Source organism: Dromaius novaehollandiae, chromosome 24 (genome assembly GCF_036370855.1).
Source record: "Dromaius novaehollandiae isolate bDroNov1 chromosome 24, bDroNov1.hap1, whole genome shotgun sequence".
NCBI lineage: Eukaryota > Metazoa > Chordata > Aves > Casuariiformes > Dromaiidae > Dromaius > Dromaius novaehollandiae.
This window is the reverse complement of record NC_088121.1, coordinates 2,465,040-2,486,881: the sequence shown is the minus strand read 5'-3', so window position 1 is coordinate 2,486,881 and position 21,842 is coordinate 2,465,040. Positions and strand designations below refer to the sequence as shown.

Genomic DNA, 21,842 nt, shown 5'->3' with positions numbered 1-21,842 from the left:
CCTGAGTATTAACTAAGTCAAATTCCACTTGCATGTAACTCATACCTGGGATCTATACTTTTTAGTGAAACATGTTGCGTATAAAAATGCTACAATTGTGCCACTGAAAAGGAGGAGTCCAAAGCATAAATTGTAATACAGAAATACATCATTTGCTCTGACTGCTGTACCAAAATTTCTTGCAAGCCTTATCTGCAGCCACAGTAAAAGTCTGCCGTATCACTAGTCACAGTTGTTCTGAATATCACAAGTGGCAAGACAACACCTTGTGTAGAAAAGAAAGGTTTGGCTAAAACTAATGCAAAGCAAAGCTCACCTTAAGGAAACAAAGAAGTTGGGCACAGCCATGTCATTACCATCATAAAGCATCCAATGCTGCAAACACTACTTTCCTTCAAAGCCTTGAAATCAAATGTGCACTACTTGTGTGAATTACAACAGCAGAATTAGGCCCCAAATAAGTTCCAGTTCTTCTAAAATAAGTACATCAATCACCTTTTAATTCTGAACTTAAAATTTCTTCTCAAACTACAGTTGCCTCTGTCTTTCTAAATAGAAGTATTCTGACCAACAATCCTGATAGAAAAGATCTCTGAAATGACACTTATAAATGCACATCCTCCTGTGACGGTATAATGTGCTGCTTTAGAGCATGCCCAGTTTGATTAAATATAGTGCTCAGAATATGGATGGAGAAGCTACGGGGCCAAAAAAAAAAAAAAAAAAAAAAAAAAAAAAAAAAATCTGTCTTGACAATGTAATTTCCAATTATACTTTTGCTATGATTAAATGCTATCCTGTCTAAACTTTTCAAAGTCATGCAAGTCAGAGGAAAAATACATGTGAAGAATTAAAGCCTCAGCCTTTTTCAATTAGTTTGAAATAGATAGAATGACCCAGCTTACTATATAACTAAAGAAAACAAAAATGTGACAACAAACGTATGCTTCCCGTGAATGTCAGCGTCACATAAGAGAGAAGTTCATTTTACTAATAAATAAAGGGAATGGAATTGACTCTTTGATAGATTTAGAATTAAATTTAGCTATTCTGTAACTGTTACTGAGTGTTAAGGTGGCTCTCAAGGATTAAAAACATGACTCAGACTCAAAAATGTGCCATTTTCTGGGCTTAAAGAGAGTACAAGTTTGAAATAACAACAACAAACCAACCAAAATAAACAATATACATAAATCAGAATATATCTTTCAAAACCTGAAGATATTTTTATGGAGTAATTCAGCACAATCTGCACCACTCTGCTAATGCAAATGAAAACTATTGCACAACTACCTAAATTACAGGGTGGTGTGCCATTCTTAATCTTCATAGAAATGTAGGAGTTCCTATTTCAATCATTTCTTTTGTTTGAAATATACCAGATAACGGAGTGGCTGCCACTGTGGGCAGAGATTGATTTTTAGGTGAAGCTAACAAATGACTTCATGACTTACTGTAGGTTGGAGGAATTACTAGACAGTGGTGAAGATCAACGTGTGAGACAGCTGCAGGTACATTAAGTGACCTAATTGTCTGAAACTTCAGCACTGTCTTTTTTTATGCATACATTGATTATATAGATTATTCATTGTCTTTGATATTACAAAAAAAATTTAAATCAAAGTGAAGCATTTCAAGTACCTCATGTTCCCCTTCCCAGCATACAAATACATGCCCCTACCATCACACTATAAAAGTATAACTATAGCTTGTACAACTATACACCTTCTCTCTTTTTTAAGATTTAAAAAATAGTTTTATTTCTTCAAAGCTTAAAAAAAATTAAGCTTGTCTCATGCCCAAAGACATGAACCACAGAAGAGAGACAGCTTCTTATGCGAAGTACCTCCAGTTTATCCTAGATCTAGACATCTGGGCATTTGCAAGTCACAAGGCCACTTAACAGGATGAACAAAACAGCTTCACACTAAGGAGTTGTAATGCAGCCCCAAGCAGAGCCGTTTAAGAAAAAGAAATACAGTCTACATTAAATTCCTGGTCACACTGCAGAAACGAGGCAGAGAAGTTGTTGCATGTGGCAAGTAAAGTATTCTTAAAAGTGCTGTAAATAATTAGGTACCTCAAATTGCTTTTCTTAGCCAACATGCATCGCCCTGTCCATTGTGAGATCAACACGATTTCTCATATTGGTTAAAGATGACAAACCATCTTATTCACTACAGAAGCTACCGCGAATCATAATGGGACCGACCCTGATTAGACACTGAAGCCACTATGCCTACTCATGCGATTAAGAGTAATTTCCGTTGTAATTATTTTATGCTTTGCTATTATTTGAACCAGAGAAAATGCTGGAGAATTACTCATCATGGCAGATTTCCTCAAGTCAGTATTTAAAAAAGCCTGCAACCTTTTGTACAGTAAATACATTGAAGCAAACAGGAAAATTATCAGTAAACAGGTTATAGTAAATGTCACTTTTCACTACAACCCAAATAATGGAAAAGGTAAACATTATACCTTTCTCTTACTGTTGACAACTCTGCCATCTGTTTCAGAGGATGTCTCCATATTCATTTTGTTGGTAAGAAATGCAAATTAGATATCTCTTATTCTTCTATTTGTTTCGTACAGTGAGCATAATTTCTGCATGAACGTCCAACTGTGTTTCCATCCTCTTTGTGTCACAGAAACCTCATTTATCACTCATTCTTCTCCATATGAAAAGATCTGTAATGAGGAGTCTTTCTGTCATTGCCCTGCTCCTCTGAGTCAGGAATTTTCATTTCCCCCTAATATTGGCTGCTTTAGCTGCAATTTCATCTACTGTCATCTCATTCTACAGCCTTAATACAAGCACATCTGTGGCTGGATCATGGAAGAGACTATCGCCTTCAGAGCTGCATATGGATTACATGCTTATGAGCAAGTCAGAAGTCTTGTTTCTATGTTTTCAAAAGGTTTGAAATAAAAGGGCAGGTTTATTCACTGTACTCAGACAACAATTTAGTTAAAATTAAGTATTTAAATATTATTTTTCCAATTAGTCATTTAACAAGAATAACTGTATCACACTACTGAACACAGAAAGTAGGACTAGGAAGTCTACTTGCACATGCATTCTCTCCTAGAAAGCAATTTAAAAGGCATACAATTATCCAAAAACTTAACATTTTTAATTCAGATCAAAGCAACATCAAGAAAAAAATCTACTGCTTTTTAGTTTGAGGAAATAGTGCTGTTTAGAAAAAAGCATTTGTACTATTCTCTTCCTTTCAGCAGACACACACAAAGCAATTTACACATGCTGAGCCAAATTTGTCTTTGGTAGGACTCCACAATTCAATTGTATGAGGATGGATCACCTCAGTCTAAGAAGTGGCAGATGTCATGGTTTCTTTGCAAAAAGCTAGTATTTCTGTAAATAAATACCCCAACATTTGCAGGTCCTCACATATAATTTTTTTTGTTAATACACAGTAAAGAGAACTGCTGTACTCCTAAGACAAAGAGCAGAAGTTTTCACATTCTAAGCATAAATGAAGGTTACATTTAGCTTCTGAAAAAACAAGCAAAGCATTCCACTTTTAAATATGAACAAAGACACAAAGATTAGTGTGTTTATAACCAGCAAAGTTCATACTGGCTTGTGTGAAGAAAGTCTTCCATCCAACAGTAGAATTAGAAGGCTATGAAGTATGAATGACAAAGAGAAATAGGACTCTAAACTGCTTAAACAGTATCCTATTAAATATGGCATATTCATTCTTTTTCTCTGTTTTTTATGACATTCTGGTCATGCCATTGTAAAACTCAAATGCTTGGGAGAGTGGCCAGTGGAAGAACAAAAGCTGTAGCTTTCAAATTGAAACAGTACAAGGCGTAACCCTCCCTCCTGCTGCGTCAGAGTCGCTTGTAAGGCTATCTGAAAGTGCCAAAGCTAGAAAAATGATTTCTGTAGGAAAAAATGAGGAAAATCTGAGTAGGACAGCAACTGTAGCTGGGAAACCTTTTGTGATTCTCAGCTCTGATAAAAGATAGTTGATGACAGGTGATAGTTGGTACTAAGCATTGGGTCTTCTTTAAACTTTGCCTCTGATTCCCTTCTCCCCTTATTGGAGCAAGAAGAATCAAATCTGTGGGAAGGGGTAACAATGCCTGAAGGGAATGCAGAAGGCCACAGAGAAATGGTATCTCAACATCATTTGTTGTCTTGGTGTGACAAACTATGCAGACTTACTGGCCCTCCAACGCCTTGCATTCTTCAAGGCTATTCAAAGGTACCTTGACTTTCTAAGGGCCTCCTATGACCTTAGTTATCTGCCTAGCATACCTTTACATTAGCAAAATGACAAAACCAGCATCTTCTCTTCCTCCAAATGGAATTAAAAGATTAAGATTTGAAAATTTAGCAGTAGAAAAGATGAAACTAGAGCTTATTGCAATTTTTGATCAATATCTGAAGCCGATAACAGCTAAACAGACCATCAGTCAGAGCTGAGTCCTAGAATTTCACATGTAAGCCTCCCAGTAATACAAAGGAGATAGAGACTTTTTCCAAGTCAGGCCTCTGACTACCACATACTCCTTATCCTTCCCTGCAGCAATAGGGTAAGTGCATTTAAAAGTTAGCCAAGACCTTGGTACTGGGCGAGTGAGGCCTACTGCACGTAAGATGTTACAGACTGCAGTTAGATTTCTGTTTTGCACAGCTGGAGATTGATTTTCAGCATTAAAAATCATTGATTTACAAAGGCTGTCCTGATGAACACTTTTTTCTGCACTCCGTATACAAAGTCGATACAACTGGGGGTTGAAATAGTAAGCTATCTAAAAGAGGTCACAAAAGTTTTTACAAAATAAATCGCAGACGCTTTTCACAGAATTATGCCTATGCAATCTGCAATTTGTATGTAATTGCACCTCTGGAAGTTAAAAATAATTGTTTTTCTCCTATTAACCTATAAGGGTACAGCTTTATGAGCTTTTTCTGCATCAAAACATAATTATCTTTACGGTAATCCTATCAGGTTCCTGAATCAAGGAATTAGCCATTTACCCATTCACTACTGAAGATATATGTTCAGCAACAAGAATTTCTGTATTTCCATTTTAATTAAAACATTTTGAGTCCTCTGGCATAATATGAAACTATAAAGTATATGTAAACTAAAACACCAATACCTGCTTGAAGCAATAATTATGAAATAGTGCAAGGTGACCCTTTCATGTCAAGAAGAGAAATGCAATGTTAATGCTGTTTATTATTTCGTTTTCAACCAACAAAGGTATAGAAAGAGCATGGCAATCATGCATTGAAGCTCTACAGTTGGAGTTCCCTTTCTGATACATTAAGATCACAAAAGGTGGTAACATACTACTTTCTTTGCCTAATTCAATTCTAGATTTATAGTAAAGTCAAACTACGATATTTTTCCACAGAACAGGAAACTTCTTTGCTTAAATAAAATATAATCTATATGTTGCCACTATTGTTCAAATCACCCTTGCAAAACTTTACTTACCTAGTAAGCAGAACAGAAGCTTTTCTTTACTATGCAATCATTGTCTTTCTAACTGTGTATCTGCATTATTTACATTATAAAGGTTCATTTAAACACACTAAATCTAGTTTTAACTAGCAAGGTTAGCTATCATTAATCAGTGTAGCCACAGTAACATGGAAGTTAAAAGATTGCAAAATTCAGCTGGAAAACTGGATAGTAAATCTGGTGGCAATTTTAGAGGTTTAGTGGAACCTCCCACACCTATTGCATTTGAAGGGGGGAAGGAGGGAAGGCCCTAAGAAAACAAGAAAAACCCTTAAAAAAAAACCACAACAGTCTCCAATTGAAGGACTGTGCTCTTGCAAGCACAAGCCCATGCTTTAAAGAAGCAAAAGATGTATTCACATAAAACATGAAAGGCAATATTATATAATTATGACAGTGGTCAACTAAGAAAAGACAGGGTGAATCCAAAAGAGTAATGCCAATTTGAGGTGATTTATTACAAAGAGCTATACACTGCTTTCAGCAGAAAGCATTTTCCAAATGAGCAGTAGTAATCCTGATTCACACATACCTGCTGTGTCCAATTTTCTTCTGTGATTGTCATCTTCTCAGCTTTGTCAGCATATATCCTGCCACTTGGCTTTTCGCCTCCTTTCTATAGGAAAAGAAAAAAAAAATATGCACAAAGATAGATAAATATACACACATTTCTGCAGTGCTTAAGGAAAGTGCCTGAAATGCACTTGTAGTTTACAATATGCTAGTGTTTTCCTTTACATTCATAAACTAAAATAACCACTAATGTGAAATACATCAACACTTGTATATGGTGGATTTTGATTTAAATATACATTAAGATTCTCTCATGATTTCCTTTTACTTATTTCTGCAAACAAAATTGGGTCCTAGTCACTAACCTAGCAGTTCAGGTTAGTATATGGGATGCTCGTAACAAAGATGAGACGGAATATACAACAGTTCTAAGAATTTGAAACAACTTTCCTTATCTAATCTGAACCTCCTACCTGCTCTTGCATTTTAGAATTATTTACTTTATTCCCAGTAAAGTTTTATCTTATCTACACCTGAACTTTTGGAATAAGCATGTCACACCACTTTCTCACTTTGAACAACAGTACCCAGGCTTTGCCCTTGAATTTTCCATTTATTTTGCTTTAAGCCTCCAAATATTTTCCGATTATTTTCTGGAATTTTTAAATGCCTAAACCATGCTTCATATGTTTCAATATTTTATAGCCATGCAAATACTGTAATTTACATCGAGTTTGACACTGGTGGAAGTTTGTTTTGTTTTACTTTTCTTCTTTTTCTGAAATATTCTTTAGGATACGTCTGTATAGCGTACTGCAAAGCCTGAGAGATTACGTTGGCAGCATTACACAAATTAAACATTTTTCCTATTTTCATTCAAGTGTTTGGGAACTGATGCTAACTTGTATATTATTTGTCACAATGAACATAGTGAATAATTAAATAATACAATTATTTATGATAATTTTATACCAACCTGCCTTGTAAGAACTCATAAAATTTGCAATTAAGTAACTTTTGATTACCTAAAGACCTGTACTTTTGTCACTACTAGTTAATGGCAATAAACATTTGCAATTAAAAAACAAAAACTGTAACTGATTGGTTTCCCCAGTTGCCTTAGCTAAATGGTAAAAAACTGTTCCCTAACACAAGATACAGAAATAATAAGAGATTTATCAGACTCTTTGGCAGGTCTGTAGGCTACACTCAGACCTCTCCAGCCCCAAACTTGTCTCCTATATATGAACCAAGAGACACATCCCTCATTTCATATTATTAGTATGCTGGCAGTATTATAGATTCTTTATTTTGGCTCTATAGCCAGCTCATAAATGCCTGAGCCAAGGAACACTCGTTAGAAGCTACAGGGATGAGTGCCTTGGCTACACAATGAATATACAAAGTACGCATCTTATTAATCACGTAATAACCTATATAAAGTTCACATCAATTATGGCATCATGCAAAATTTCTCTTCCCAAAGTCTGGAAGAAGAATATTTACAAGTTAGTTACTCCAGCAGAATTGCACAGAAAATTCAGTGGGCATTTAAGAAAACAAACAGCAATCTTCTCAAAGAGGACTGCAAACAGTAGACCACCTCAAGGGTTTCAGCGAAACTGTGGTTGATAGAGAAGCAGAACATTACTATTTGGAAAGTTTCACTAGGACAAACTCTGAATCTCCCTTCACTCTGAAGTAATATATCATTAATTATTTGCTTGTTTATATTAAAATTATTTGGGGGAAAATAACTTCTGCAGGTCTTGAAAAAAATTCATATATGACCTCCTGTGTTGCTGCTGACTTAACATGGGCTCCTGGTGGTGAGGGAGCACCCTGTCAGCAAATGAAACCAGAACTACCAGCAGAAATTGTAATTTGGTCTTATCAATTTCTAATTGCCAGGAACTCGTTGTAGCACATCTCTGTGTGCCTGTCCAAGTATGCATGTGTGTATTTATGAGAACATTTCATTTTTTTCAACATAATTAATTTTGTGCCTAGGTTTGTATAGCTACTGATGATTTCTGCAAGTAGACACTAGCAATATTGACATGCAGAAAATACTCAGAGTTAATGGCCAAAGTGTCTGCTTTTCTTGAGACAAATTAAAAAGTTTTAATAAAATTATCTTCTTTAGTTATTTCATCCAGAAGAAAGGGTATGTAATTGGCAGGATGAGGTGCAAGCAAGGCATTTCTGTAAACTGCAGAGCTGCATTCCACCCCCTGTCTGGTTGGAAGACAAGAACTTCCACCTTCAAATACTATAAAGTGGTAACAGTGAAGAAACTATGAACAAAATGGTTTGCTCCATCATTAATCTCACCACTTTAGTTAAGGTACTACACAAAAGTAAACAAGAATATATAGTTGAGCACTGTTATTCTTGCTGCAAAGTAATTTACTATAAGTCAGAGACTAGCAAAGTGTGTGTGTGACCTCCAATGCATATTTTAATTGCCAAGAGGCTACTGAACATACAATAGGAATTTTGTTTCTGTTCCCTGCTCCTCATCCTCCCACCACTATATCCCATCCATTAAGTGGCCCACTGCGAACAAGACTTGGCAAGCTCCTACACGAGGTACTGTAATAAATAACTACAGATATGCTAGTTACGAGACATGAAGCTCTTAGTCTTTCACGACACTACAAAGTATCCGTCCTTATCTCTACATTTAGTGTCCTACTGAGGTCCAATAATCCTCTCAGTAGACATTTCTTTCAATTTGCAACAAGATCTTTGTGAACTATTCTAGATTAGAGAAATCAGAAAAAATTATGTCTGACGCTATCCTGAGTGCATATGGGGGACCAAGTTAAAAGAAAGTGCTTTGTTTGATTTCACTACCATACTCTGAAATACAATTATGTTCTGGAAGTAAAAGCCAAGTTTCCTTTAAAAAGTGAAGTGTGTACATAAAGTAACAGCAACAGCAAATCAGTAAATAAATGGAGATACAGACAGGTTATATAATAATACTAGGAACATATCTAGTCATTATGACTGCTGGACAAAGACAAATACTTTGTTTTTCTTCTGCTCTTAAGCTGCTTTTTCTCAGCATGAATTGGAGCTTCAATGGAACAACTCTATATTATACTACTGGTTTCAGGCACTCTATGCCTTTTTTAATGGAGGAGCAGGGCTATCAGATTTTTTTTTAACCACATTTTTCCCTACACCTTTCAGGTCTTTTCAGAAAATCAACATGCTTATTTACAGATTGGATCATAGCTGTTAGTTGCAAAACCTGCAAGGCAGCTGTTTTGGTCACATTCTTAATGAGAGAAACCTTCAAAAAGCATTTCAGAATGCAGTTCAGGAGATAGGGGACAAGGGAATGGCTTGGTATGTAATATCCCATCCTGGCAGGAATATTTTACATAGGAAAGCAGTTGTTGGATAATTCAGGACAAAACCAAAAAATATTAATATTTCTCCTAACTTCTGTGGGGTGAAATGTGAAAGAAAGACAATATTCTAACTGTAATACTTTATCCTAGCTAGAATATGTTAAAATAAATCTGTAATTGCAAGTGCTGCAGTTATCGCCACGGTACCTTAATTTTATCATTATATTGCAAGATAAAAGTCTTCACTTCTGCAAGGACATTCTTTAAATAACGTCCTTCTCTCCATTAGCTTTTGCTGTAGTAGCAGTATTTATGCTCTGGGCAATGAATGAGAACCATATTGCTTACAGAGTAATCCCAGGTTCTTAATACACTAACAGCTTCAGTAAGGACCCTGTGTCACTAACAGTGGTGCCAAACAATTTCCAAGGAGTATTTAATACTGAAATGAAATCTTTAGTAGTGTACTATAATAAGAAGGCTCGTATAACTGCCATTAGGGATGAGAAATCAAGTTCAGTAAAAATAAGTGATTCCATTCAATTCTCCTCCCCTGCCTTTTTTTTTTTTTTCTTTTTTTCTTTTTTTTTTTTTTTTTTAAATAGTCCAGGGAAGGAACATCAATGACCCTTTAGGGAAGAAAGATGGGATGAAAGTTTCTAGATAAATGTGCAACTCTTTCCTGTTTGACACATGCCTTCATGAGGCTTGCCCCATGATGTATTTATTCTCATAGTGAATTTTGGGATACTTTTGTTAACTATGATGGCTACAACCTCATATCTGAGTAAGCATGAAGAACAAGGAACTCCTGAATGCAGACCCTGATTCATTGATATGACCTTAAGCAAGTCATCTTACACTGATGCAGAGGGAAGTAACAGCATTCATCTGTCTCACTACTAGTGGCAGGATTATTTAATTGTCATTAAGTCTGGAGCAGTGAAGAGTCTTTAAAAGACTAAGTGCTATAGCTGTTAGATCTACAGAAGACTTGGAGCCACCCAACCCTTCTCTGATATAGTAGTAAGTAGACAAAACTGAAATAATTAATTATGCCTTTCCAAGGAAGTATGTGAATCAACTCTGTTTTCAATTATAAAGAATCATCCCACCTTTTCCTTGAAAGGTCTTTTGCCTTTTTATGTTGTTCCTCATCTGTTGCTTCCTTGCTTTAACTCTCTCAAACCTCAGTGGAGCTCCTACATTTAGATTATCCATTTAAGAAATACTTCATGCCAAAATAAATTCTAGAATCTTTAGCTGAAATAAGCTCAAAATAATCAGCTGTTCAAAGAAAGGTGTTTAAGATTAATGGTTTTAAGCAGCCTGAGAGGATTGAATGTTAGACGTTTGAGAAAGCCTATGTCATTTATTTATACACAACTATAGTCATATTTCTCTTGTCCCACTTTACTGGTAAGATGGCACAAAACATTCAGACAGCAGGTAGGGTAGTCTTACTAGTGAGGTAGTATTGTTCCAGACATATTAAAAACATACTACACAGATGACTATCTAATAAGGTTTACAAGCTCCAGTTTCACATGCTTTCAGCAAAGTGAAGCCAAATGATCCAAACCAGAGAATCATTTCTTAAGTACTCCTTTCATGTCGATTTTATCACAACAATTATAACTTGATCAGCAAGATAAAGGTCACACTGCCATCTTGGAGGGGCAAGTGCCAGCAGGATAACTACTTGCATAACAACCACTGAAGATAGGGCAGCTTGACCTCTCTGGGAGTGAAATGTCAATTAATTATCTTTTTACAACCATCAACTCAATTACAGCACACTAATCACCTGTGTAGGACATCAAGCTAGCAGTTGTGAGGGGGGCTGGCAAAAGGAAGAAAAGTCAACAACCCTCAGTATGAAGAACAAAGCAGTTACCCTACGATTGCAGATGTGATGTTTATTAACAGGATGCAAATAGTTATTGGCTGCTTATGGCAGACTAAGTTCTATCTTCTTCATTTAACTGAATTTTTAAAAAGTTATTGGTCCTAGGAGAAATAGATACATCTCATTTAAAGGTGACCAGATACACCGCATTAGTCTTTAATGCGAGAGTCAATTCACCAAGAAGCTTTGTTCATTAAGGAAAAATTAGGAGGGAAGATCCGTTCAGCAGAAAGCAAGAAAACCCCAAAAAAACAAGAACAAACAAAACACACACCCCACCCCACCACAGAATTTACAAGGGAAACTGGCAGTTTATTAGCCAATACTGACTCATATTCATTTCTATAATTTTTAATACAGCCTGATTAAGGCTAAAACACATGTACCAATCTATGCTACAATTACACCTTCAGTTTCCTTGTAGGTAGCATATTGGAAGTCATTAGCACTCATACCCGTAAATAACTAGACAGCTCTGAAAATTCTGCTACAGACTGCAGATTAATTTCTAGAACTAAAGTATATACTACATCATGCATTCAAGGAACAGAATACAGAGTCTAATCTTTTAGGGGCTTAGGATTTTAGGACATTCATAGTCAGGGTGACCAGTGTCACTCAAAAGTACATAGACCGAGAGCTTCAAAGATGCTAGGTATGTAACTCTCATGGATCTTCCTCAGTGCTTTGAAAGGAACAGGCTCACAGGAAATATATATTAGCTTTGCAAATTCAAATAAAAATATACTACAGCAAAATAGGGGAGCCAGTGCAGATCTTTTTATTCCCTATTCTGCAACACCAGCAATGTGATGTTTCTAAAGAAAAGCTTTGTCATTGCCTAGTGCTCTTAAAAAATATTCTCAAAGAAAAATACTGCTTGTTTTACCTACAGACTCATGAATGCATGAAAGAGCATCTTACTAAAATTTCTATCCTAATTTTGTCTATTCTGTATATGTTCTTACACCATAATCACTGATGCAGTACCTAAAATCTTCTCTAGTGCTTTAAGAAATGTGACTAATATCTGCCAAGTGTTTGTTCTGTGAGTGTCCATATTAAGAAGCATTCAGATATTTCAGACTTGTTTTCTGAGCTAGGTTTGTACATTCTGTACTGCACCTTAGGCAGAGTTACCAGTACTTTCTATTCCAAGACTATTCTGTGCCTAGTATTTTTCTGCTGTTTTAATATAATACTGACGTTTGTTTTGCAGTGAGAGTTCTGATATATGAACTACCAACTCAATTTATTTCAGAAAAAGGTTTTGCCAGCAAACCCCTTGAATCTGGTACACAGTAAGAATCAATTTCTTAATCACGCTTATTTGGGGATCTATTCAGAGAGAATATCTCTATGAACAAGTATAGGTGTCATCTTTAGCCACTCGAACATTACAAAGCCAGGGTGATTTTTATGATGCTTTAGTAGTACTCCAAGGGCTATTGCAAACAGAATCAACTGTTGCTACTGAACTAACTGTTGCTCTAAAATAGAAGTTTAAAAACAAAAAAGTTTATTAGATCACATTCCAGGATTAACACCTAAAGAGAACAGCTGACTAACATTGTCTTCTTGTCATGTCACATGGGAAAAGGTTGATAACCCTCATTTTCTGTTGCAGTTAAAGGCAACTCAGCAATTACACTGTAGGGCCTACTTTGGATCTTGCAAGGCAAGGTAGGGAAAGATAAAGAAACTTGGTTCAGATTGTCAGGCACCATATGAGCATTACAGAAAAGCACGTATAGCCACATCTTCCTCATATGTGCATACTTTTCTCTAAGATATATTCTCTGTCACTGGGAAAATGTGTTCTACTGCCAGCCATTTTCAAAGGAGCAGATTAGCTCTACTGCCAAATTCCATTTATCAGTGTTCAGTGAATGAGCAAAACACAGTAAAACTGTGGGACTATAAAACCTTGTTTCCACTGAGCATGTCATGACTATTACAATTAAGTGAAGCAATTTTTTTTTCTTCCAACAAAAGCAATCCTCAACTTCTGATATTAGCTTTAGGTCCTCTATTTCAGTTTGAAAACTTTGCTTTTCTTCGTGCCACATTTCAAATGTCTCATGCTAAAAACTCAATTGCAATATATGTAATAATATAATTAAGCTGTTACTGTTTATCACATACCAATAGTTTTAGATTAAGTTGGTATTTCCAACAAACAGCCCCCAGTTCCAAAATACGTTTGGTGAAAAGAATGCCAAAGAAAACCCAATGAAGTATTATTACTAAAGACAACAGCAAAACAAGTCTCTGGAGACCATATTAGAAATCAAAGATGACGACCAATTTAATATTTTGCACATTGATCTGTGAGCCATATTTTATATAAACATTCCTTCTTAAACCAGTATTAAACCATGTCTGTGGCAATGCCTGTTGCTAACACATGGGAGACTACTGTCATTTGGGTCAAACACTGGAAAAATGCATGTACAATATACATTCATGCAAGTTTAAGCTATTAATTTTTTTAAGCATGCTACATTTTGCCAATGTTTTGAAGTCACAAAATCCCAATTACAAGTTTAGCTGTAGATTACTTTTGGGACTGATTACTGCTTGATACTTACTGACCAAGTTTGTTGGTGTAAGCTTTCAGGATGACAAGTCTGTTTCTAGTTTAGTTTCTAGACAACAGTTTACAATCTAATATGACGCCATCACATTAAAATTTGCACCTGGCACAAAAGATCCCGTAGTGGCTAACCAGTGTCCATTTCTTTCATTTGAGAGGGCTCCATCTGGTGTAAATTGCACAGGAGTAGTACTGTATTGTTAGGTAGGATCCATGTCTTGCTTCCCGATACTGCTTAACTGGTTTGGTTCTTTTTCATTATAAATCCTGTCTGGAAAGTTGCTGACATTCCAAAACAGGTATTTTATTAATTCAAGCCCATTTTTTGGTTTGTTTTTTAAACATGCATACACACATACAGGCACACACTCTAAAACAATAGTTAAGTAAATTTATCTCTTGATGCTGCTTTAAAAAAATACAGCGGATGTTAGAAAACAGTGTTCAAATTGCCTATAACAAAAATAAACCATACAGAGCTAGATTGCCAGATTTTTCATAAGGAAAACACACTGTATGCTTCCAACTGCAAAACCCAAACTTCCCTAATGTAAAACACAAGCAACAGATTTAACAATTAGTTTGCTTTCACTCTGGCTGAAAAACATGAAACCATGAAGGCAGAGATTGAAATCAACTGTTAACCTAGAAAACTATGTTCCATTGGTATCTTGCAAAAACTTTAATTAACACAAAATACTCAACAGTATGTCAAAGCAAGTCTGCAGTTTAGTTTGACAAAAACCGAAGTTAAGAGCTAAGGCCTCTGTATTATCCTTTGTTTATGCTGTTGAGCCTAAGTTGTCTTGCCACAGGGTAAAGACCTTATTCAACATGCATATGCATTTTAAGACTTTGAAAGGTAAGGAAAAACAACTGTCACTAGCACAAGTATAATTGCAGTGCAGGTAAACAGAACCCTAAAAAACCTGGAGAGGCTGAGTCAACAAAAATTGCCAAGGGCCAGCTCCAGTCAGGAGTTGCCCAAAATTAATGTCTTGATGACTGCCTTTAAGTTTTCATATACAGGCAGTATGCATTAGAAGGGATTTAAAGTACCATATGAGTTACAATACAAGTTTATAGGGGGGAAAAAAAAAAAAAAAAAAAACAGAAAATGTGCCCATGTAACTCAACAGGCTAATAACTCAGATGAATGAAACCCACCCATCAAAAATACAGATAATCTCACTATGGTTCTAAAGTTCCTTGGACATATTTAATTGAATCATTCAAGATCAGATCTTTTTTATCGTTCTTAAAAACGATTCTAAGCTGCAGGCAGGGGGAGGAATGGAAGAAAAGATAACACAAATGGGTTGACTTGGTGACAGCCTTGAGGAGTTACAACAGGACCTGAAAAGGAGAATTAAGTGAATAGTCTTCTAGTAAAAGCAATGACTAGTAGGTAGAGCAGAAGCTACACACTAGTCAGTTACTCACCATTGAAGTTTTTAGCCACTTAAATCTGAACATTCACTACCAGATGTGAAATATTACATTCTAGATAATTTACCTCTGTAGAATGTTCTTTTCCCGTATTTGCAAAATTAACTCCTGCTTCCAAATAAGCAAAATTAAATATATCAGGGCAAAGCTTAAAAAAAGTTCACCTCTGGAACTTCAGTAAGTAGGTCCAGATGAGTAGCTACAAAGGGGCAAGAGGAAACAGCAGTAAATTTTTTTTTCTGTATCATAACGCAAACCCACTGCAGTCAATCATTCTGTTACCACTGCTAAATACTCCAACAGTTACATAGCTCAGTCTCCACAGTGAAATAGCAACAGCAACACGCAGAGCCAAAAACCACCCAACCCTTCCTGAATCCTGAAATCTGTTCTACTGAGAAAGTCACATGCCCTGTCATGGAAGATATCTGGAACTCCTGCTTCCAGCAATGGTTTGTTGTTACTACTGATCACCACCTTTATACTACCAGAATTTTTTTAATTTTAATTTTATTTGCAGATAAATATGGAATTTTAAAAAGTTTTTTTGAAAAAGAAAAAATAAAGCATTTTCTTACAGTGAAGGCTATACAAAGCTTCTAATTTTGATCATGAATTTACCTTCTTCCTGTGTAGAGTAGCCTCACTGTACCAGAGAATTTTCTCATGAGAAATGAGTCTCATCCATACTAAAGAATCCTGTGAAAACAGACTTCACTGTGAGAGTGAGGGTCCATCAAAAGTATTAAAACTGTAATTGCTTATTAAAAGTAATGATTTATTACTTATTGAACATAAGACGTGCTCTATATTTAAAATATTTGCCCAGGCAGCATTTTAGCACATTGTGTATTCCAAACAAAATGTTATTGCACAATCATTAACTCTCCACTATATAGACTCCCAATGTAAACACTGCCACAAATCACAGCTGAATGTAATGAAGATTCCAGTAAAATAATGAGCACTTAGTTTTATGGATAGAACTGAAGCCCATTAAGATTACAGGACAGATTTCCACTGGCTATAACACTGTTCAGATTAGGCCCAATGTTCTGAGAAAACGTTAAAAACTCACCACCAGCATCCGCAATTCACAGACCAGAACAAAACAACAAAAAAACCCCAATGCCATTATTTTATGCTATAAAAAGCATGATTAGGGAGAAGCAATCTGTCTCAAATCACTCAGAAGACCTGTGGTCAGAATAGAGAATCTCTTCCCCCCCTGCTCCTCCCCATGTCATAGTCACTGTATTATGGTGTCATATCAAACAATCATATTTTCCAGAAATCATTAGATAAAAATTCCTATAAATATCCAAGAGCAATGGGACTGTTATAGACATTTTAAAAACTATATTGTCTTTCTTCAATATGAGAGGGAAAAACAAAAAACACCCCTGCAAGTTTGTTTTTATTCTAAATATAATGTAAGGTTATTGTTAAAGATGGGATTTTTTTCCAGTGTCCTCAAATTCGATTTGCAAGGAATTGTTTGAAACATATATGCTGCAGCCAGTCACATAATAACAGTTCTGCAATTATCAGCACCTGCATTACAATTCAATGTACTTAAATTACTAAGGGGCCATGGCAGATACCCTACCAACAACAATTAGCATAAAAATGTTCTACGGTTTAAAGCTGTGGGTGGGAATTACAAAAGGTTAACAGACTAAATATAAAAATCTTTCTGAATATAAAATCAATGTGCTTTGTAACCAAAATCTGGGTACTGTAATTTAACCAAAATAGGGTTGAGAGTATCTGGCAATCATCCATGTGTGAGAGCCTGGCTTTTCTTTTACGCAAATGCAGAGCAGCCAATCTGAAAGTTTAAATAAAACAAACAAAAACTTCTAAGAAATGAAAGTGTTTTATAATATTAATAAACTTTTAATTTGCTTCAGCTCAATACCTAAATGACAACTCCAATTGGGACTGAGAATGATCCTTTTATGTAGTCAGAGTCAAAATCCCAAACTTTTTTACTGAACAATTTGAAGAGGGAAGTAAATTTTAGTGGTCAAAATAAAGAATGCTAAGTTTCTGGATTCAACTCAGCACTAATACTAGTTTTCTCACAGGTCATCTCTACATCACAACAACATACATTTTCAGAAGTGGCTTCTACTCTTGGGTAGCTACCAGGAAAAATTAAAAGTCTGGTTTTAGTACTGCTTGGCACCACAGCTTTGTTTTATTTAGACTGAAGTTATAAGCAGAACAGATGAAAATAATGAAATTAAATTCTGCTCATTAAAATTACTAAATCAAAATGTTGAAGTTTATGAAAACATCAAGTAGAATAGACATCGGCAAGATGCACTTTCAGTAAAAGAATACAAACATAATAGCAGTCCAAAATTCTATCAGGGTTGTCTTTTTTTTTTTTTTTTTTTTTTTGACAAGATACATTTGATAAATGGTCATGCAGGAAATCTGGATCTAGACAGGCTCAAAGTTAAAACTTTGTCAAGAAAAGCCTCAGCTCCTCTTACCAGCTAATTATTTATCATTAACAATTAATTAACAATTCTCAGAATAAAATTATTACATGGCAAACATATTGTAGGTTATAGAAGTAGCAATAAAGCAAAGCAGATAAGAGATTAGTACAGTTAGATTTCAACTCCAAACTGATGCCTCATTAAATTGAGTTAATGTGGATGTGCTTGAGACACACCAAGACTCCTTTTATCACAATTAGTGCCATATCTCCAGCACTGCTTGTCAGTCTAATCGAATCAGCATGTTTAGGACTAGCCCAGGGTTTCTAATTAAGAAATCAGCAAACACATTACTCATCACTTTACAGCCCCATTGTTGCAGTGAAATGATATTACAGATGTCTATTAGAGGTCACAAACAGGATTCTCTCACAAGTTGATTTAGCTAATTATTTCAATATGGGGGTAAGATGTATCACATGGTACTAATAAGACAGTATTCCTTACTACTTTTTAGATACATGTCTAAGATTTGGACATACATTAGTATGCTGGTAAAGATGAACCAGGTTACCAACTGCTATATACATTCCAGTACAAACCTGTACAAACAGTATTTCCCTTCCTTTTTTGGACAGATGGCTGGCCTGCCGAAAAGATTTCCCAACATTATAGCGTATTTATTTTTAGTAAATGCTAAGACTGAGAAAACCACAGATGGAAAGTGACCTCCTAACCACAAAACTCTTAAGGAAAAAAGGGCATGTATGTGTGTGGGGTGGGGGAGGTGGGGAAATGTGGGTATGGGTGGAAGATACAATGCAGAAGAGTGTTAACCCTCTCAATTCAAGGGCTGTCACTACACAGAAATTCCTGCCAGTGGAAAAGTGGCTGGAGGTACCCCACAGTAATCAATGCGTAGTTTCAGGCATTACATGGAAAGTTAAAACATGCATCAAACCTTGAGCTCTCCCACATCAATACAAAATGCCTCCACTCAACTACTGCATGCACTGGTTCCTCAGTGCTGATTAACAAAAGGCTAGAGGCAGATATGTTTTACCTGACAGAGATTTAGATCATACCTCCCTGCAAAAGAGAAGACCCAAATGATGGAAGGGGGATCCCTCTTGAAAAAGAGCCAATTGTGTTTCTGGTCCTTCTCCAATTTATATTCTGCCTCTGTAGTTCTGTGCACACTGGAAGATGAGAGGGTCAATTGTGAAGAAAAATGCAAGACAAACTGTAAAATCCCATCTGAATGGATCCTCTATTGCTTTAAGAGGAGAAACAAAGCAAGCATTGCTTGTATTGATTTGCTGCTCAGTTGTTCCCAGTATGGAAAAAGTTAGTTGTAAACAGGAGAAGAGGGTAGAGGGACTCTCTGGGTATCGATGCACAAATCCAGCTTGCCTCATTTACCGAAAAATAAGAAAAAAACCCCTTAGCATTGTTAATTATTTCAAATGTTCACAAAAAAAGAGAAAAATAAATCACCTGCACAGGTGGACATTCACCAAGGGTTCTATCCACTCTGGATACAAGCTTAAGTATTACATGGCAAAAGGCTCATGATATATTTGGAATGAAGTAAAGGAAGATGCAAGATGGGAATGACTGGAAGGAACACATTTAATTCAAACAAGTGAATAACTAGAAGAGTTTGTTTCTTTTTAGATTCTCTGTATACAAAATGCCTGAAAACAGTCTGCAACTGTTTAGCAACACTGCTAATAAAGTAAGAAAGGATATGCCAGTCCTGCCCAAAGTCCGCATTACCTTTTAAAGGAGAAACCCCCACCACCACCCATAAAGGTACAATCTGCAAAATAATCACTTGACAACCTTTTTCCTTAGTATCTTGCCCACAGCTAGATTGCACCCTCCTCTATAAATGGTTTATACTCTTTCTCAATATTTTCTATATGAAAACACAAGAAAGCATACTCCACCTTATCATATCCTTTATTTTAGCATTCATTCTTTGTTAATATAAACCTTAATTAAGGTAAGAATTTGAGATTTTTAATCCACACAAGACAACATACAAAAAGTATAAAAATGTTTAAAACCCATTGTCTTTAAAATGTCTTAGTTTATGAAATGCTTTGCTGAATCAAGATCAAGCAGTCAATAAAGCTGAATTTGAGTGCAGAACTCATTCCTTGAAGTCAGATATTTGCATACAGTACTCTGCTTGATACAAGGAAATGCTGCAGGACACAGTTTAGCAAAATTCAAAAACATGGTCCAGTAAGCTATAGAAAAACAAAGAAATCAAAACCTACAGCAACATACATCCATCTCATGAAAAAAAGTTGTGACTATGTATCTAAAATACAGTGGAAAAACTCTGCTGCACTGAAATACCAACTACAATCTTAAGTTCTACCTGCCAGGGGACAACCTTTGAGACCAGATTAGAATAATACATTTTTCAAGAGAATAATTCATGTGAATGTGGGTTTATACAAAGTTTCACATAGGTTTAGGAGATCAGAGTTTGCTTTTATTTTTATTTTTATTTTTTAAATTGATTTTTCCCCCAAAGGTATTTGTCAACTGAAATTCCCAGCTTTAGGTGCCCCCCTCCCCCCCCCCCGCTATGTCCATCTGTTAGTACATTTGTCAATGAATCAGCTTAATTTGTCTCTTTCCTCCTCATAGCTGAAGAATAACTACGTATGGTGGTGGTAGTTTCTATTTTTTATTTGTTCCTATTTTTAGGGAAATAGGTAATAATCATTTTGACATATGGAAATAACAAATTCGTTCCACTAGAGTGACAGGCCCTCAAGAAATGAGAATAAAACAAACATACCCTATAAAACATTCTCATATACCTAAAACACAAGGATAATATGAAAGAGAGACCTGTACGGGGCTCAAGAAACCTGGTTCTAGTCTCAGATCATATACAGTTGTGCAAAGGGCCACAGCAAAGTCAATGTACCTCTATACCTGTTCTTGTCAAATGTGTAGGATATCGCTTTAACTTTTCCCTTCCCTAATTAAAAATGTTTTGCATATCGTTCTGTCATGAAAGTTATCCCAGATTATTGTGCATGTACAACAAAAACACTCAAAATAAATATGGTAATTTCTATGAGTACCTTTAATACTGCTTCTGATCCCTAAATTACTTTATATTCACATAAAACTCTGGGAGTACAAAGATCTGGAAAAAGCATTCATAATATTTTGTTCCAGCTGCTACAGAGGCAGCTGAGGAAACATTCAACTTTTTTTTCTCTGAGTTCCATTAAAATAAGCTTTTTATTATTTCTGAGTAGTAGATTTAAAATGCACATAGATATTTAGAATGCAGATTTTCTCTGCTAGTATTATAATATTAAAGATAAGTCAATTTGGGGGCTTATAAACCCATTGTAAGCCACATTAAAAGAAATTAGAGAGGAAAAGCCAGATGCTGCTTTGCTATTACCCATGTCACTGCAAAATTTCATGAGACTAGTAAATAACACTTTTTATAAAATTGTAAAATATTACATAAACATACTTTGTTTAGATGAGATATCTTGAGATACTACAGCTAATCACGAGCTACTGTTCTTTGTGTAATTATATGGTATCCCTTGTACTGATACCTGTCTCAAGGGAGTTAAATATGTATGTTTACATTCACAGAGCTCATGCATGCTATGACTAATTCACTGTTTAGACCAACTAGCAGTTAGAAATCAATGGCAGCACAGATGGGGAGAAGTGGGCTTTGAGGTTAGCTCAGAGAAGCTGACACGAAGTATAAAATAAGATTAAGGCTTGATTATGCAAGCTCAGATGTCAAAGGTAAAACTCCAGTTGAGTTCAAATGTGAGCATAATCAGGTCCTCAACAACAAGTCAAAAGTAAAAATATGTTGTTCTGAATCTTCAATGTTAAAAAAATGGTAGCACTTAAAAAGAGGCACCAGATCACTGTTTCTATTCCATTGTCCAACATAGCTTCTGCCTGGTTAGCTGTCTCCAGACAGGGGACTCCCTAATATGATTAGAAATCAAGTATTTGCAGATTATTATTAGT

General features: G+C 35.7%; 1 protein-coding gene across 35 annotated transcripts in view; it reads right to left on the bottom strand.

Annotated features, from left to right (window-relative positions):
* Positions 1-21,842, bottom strand: part of MORN1 (MORN repeat containing 1) — a 220,845-nt gene that overhangs the window by 172,791 nt on the left and 26,212 nt on the right. For 34 of the 35 annotated variants that reach the window (XR_010392789.1, XR_010392793.1, XR_010392796.1 and 31 more), the window contains one exon: positions 6,046-6,129. The gene's annotated coding sequence lies outside the window, so the exon portion shown is untranslated. Of the gene's footprint in view, positions 1-2,481; positions 2,692-6,045; positions 6,130-21,842 lie in introns of all 35 variants that reach the window. The other variant, XR_010392799.1, reaches the window with a different exon arrangement.